The sequence below is a fragment of the Triplophysa rosa genome, linkage group LG22 (assembly GCF_024868665.1).
Source record: "Triplophysa rosa linkage group LG22, Trosa_1v2, whole genome shotgun sequence".
In the NCBI taxonomy this organism is placed as follows: domain Eukaryota; kingdom Metazoa; phylum Chordata; class Actinopteri; order Cypriniformes; family Nemacheilidae; genus Triplophysa; species Triplophysa rosa.
Window position 1 is genome coordinate 5,848,852 of NC_079911.1, and position 2,658 is coordinate 5,851,509.

Sequence of the window (2,658 nt, forward strand, 5' to 3'; positions counted from 1 at the left end):
TTTGGATTTCATGAGAGCTACACATTCCAAAAAAGTTGGGACAGGTAGCAATAAGAGGCCGGAAAAGTTAAATGTACATATAAGGAACAGCTGGAGGACCAATTTGCAACTTATTAGGTCAATTGGCAACATGATTGGGTATAAAAAGAGCCTCTCAGAGTGGCAGTGTCTCTCAGAAGTCAAGATGGGCAGAGGATCACCAATTCCCCCAATGCTGCGGCGAAAAATAGTGGAGCAATATCAGAAAGGAGTTTCTCAGAGAAAAATTGCAAAGAGTTTGAAGTTATCATCATCTACAGTGCATAATATCATCCAAAGATTCAGAGAATCTGGAACAATCTCTGTGCGTAAGGGTCAAGGCCGGAAAACCATACTGGATGCCCGTGATCTTCGGGCCCTTAGACGGCACTGCATCACATACAGGAATGCTACTGTAATGGAAATCACAACATGGGCTCAGGAATACTTCCAGAAAACATTGTCGGTGAACACAATCCACCGTGCCATTCGCCGTTGCCGGCTAAAACTCTATAGGTCAAAAAAGAAGCCATATCTAAACATGATCCAGAAGCGCAGGCGTTTTCTCTGGGCCAAGGCTCATTTAAAATGGACTGTGGCAAAGTGGAAAACTGTTCTGTGGTCAGACGAATCAAAATTTGAAGTTCTTTTTGGAAAACTGGGACGCCATGTCATCCGGACTAAAGAGGACAAGGACAACCCAAGTTGTTATCAGCGCTCAGTTCAGAAGCCTGCATCTCTGATGGTATGGGGTTGCATGAGTGCGTGTGGCATGGGCAGCTTACACATCTGGAAAGGCACCATCAATGCTGAAAGGTATATCCAAGTTCTAGAACAACATATGCTCCCATCCAGACGTCGTCTCTTTCAGGGAAGACCTTGCATTTTCCAACATGACAATGCCAGACCACATACTGCATCAATTACAACATCATGGCTGCGTAGAAGAAGGATCCGGGTACTGAAATGGCCAGCCTGCAGTCCAGATCTTTCACCCATAGAAAACATTTGGCGCATCATAAAGAGGAAGATGCGACAAAGAAGACCTAAGACAGTCGAGCAACTAGAAGCCTGTATTAGACAAGAATGGGACAACATTCCTATTCCTAAACTTGAGCAACTTGTCTCCTCAGTCCCCAGACGTTTGCAGACTGTTATAAAAAGAAGAGGGGATGCCACACAGTGGTAAACATGGCCTTGTCCCAACTTTTTTGAGATGTGTTGATGCCATGAAATTTAAAATCAACTTATTTTTCCCTTAAAATGATACATTCTCTCAGTTTAAACATTTGATATGTCATCTATGTTGTATTCTGAATAAAATATTGAAATTTGAAACTTCCACATCATTGCATTCTGTTTTTATTCACAATTTGTACAGTGTCCCAACTTTTTTGGAATCGGGTTTGTATAATGTAAAAAAATATTGTTAATTAATGTTAAATTAATCTGTTTATATCTCCAGGGTACTTTCACACCATCATTTTTATAAATTTCTTTAACCCCATATAAGCGCCCCTATTTTTAACATTTTATGTTAAAAGTGATGTCAAGTGATTATAGTTATTATTATAATAATATATAGTAATAAACTATGGTGAGCATTTACAATAGCCAATCCGAAAAATGATCTGATCCGTGACCCCAAATCTGTGAACTGATCTGAACCGTGAGTTTGGTGATCTGTTGCACCACTATTCACAACTGAAAATGGGAACCAATCAATTGACAGTACAATAACACCCTTTCTACACAGTGCATGATCGACGGAACATGAGGCTGACACTGTCTATACTGTATACCGGATTTGAATCAGCTTTGTGCTTGAGTAGACTTCAACAATGAATAAAATGTGTGCTTACCGATATGCTTGCTGAGTCGCTGACTGAACATGTATAAATGCAATATCACAACTGTGTTAGAGCAACTTTTGTAACATTTACAAATATTAACACTGCAAATTTCCTGGTCTTCAAGGCGCTTCTTTCCCTTTCGACCCTTCATGCTATACTGAGCCCACACATTGTTAGTTGCAAGTGTTCGTAAAACCCTCCTCACAGCATCACCTGGAGTTTTGCTCCCGAAGGCTTAGATGATGGATCTGTAACCAAAATAAAATATAATTTAGCACTCTGCAGGCTGCGTTACTCCCATATCAACATCAAAGATGAATGTTGGGAGAAAATGAATGAGAATGCTGTACACAAATCGTAAACAAAACTCAAGCTAATTCATCCAATTCATTTGTGCTCTGGCAAGGATTTAACATGAAGTCGTCAACAGAGTCACTTTGTTGTGGGACAAGACCTAAAATCAAAGACTTAATATCGGACAGATTCTGGTCCATCTTGTCCAGTCGAACAAATATGGCTCGTCCCAGTTTCTTCAGTTCTGAATTCTGTGACATTGGTGCTGTTAACACAAAAGAGAAACTCAAAAATAGTTTTATGGTGAAGACTTTTAGGGTTAAGTGTCAAAAAATTACATTTACATATACAATTACTGATCTAAACTGCACTTACTGAAAAACTTGATTTTGACTGGTTACAAATGAACTAATACAATATTTACAATCAGTATTTTACATCTGATTATTTACTTAGGTGGTAAGATTTAAAGGTGTCATGAACTGGCCTTTTT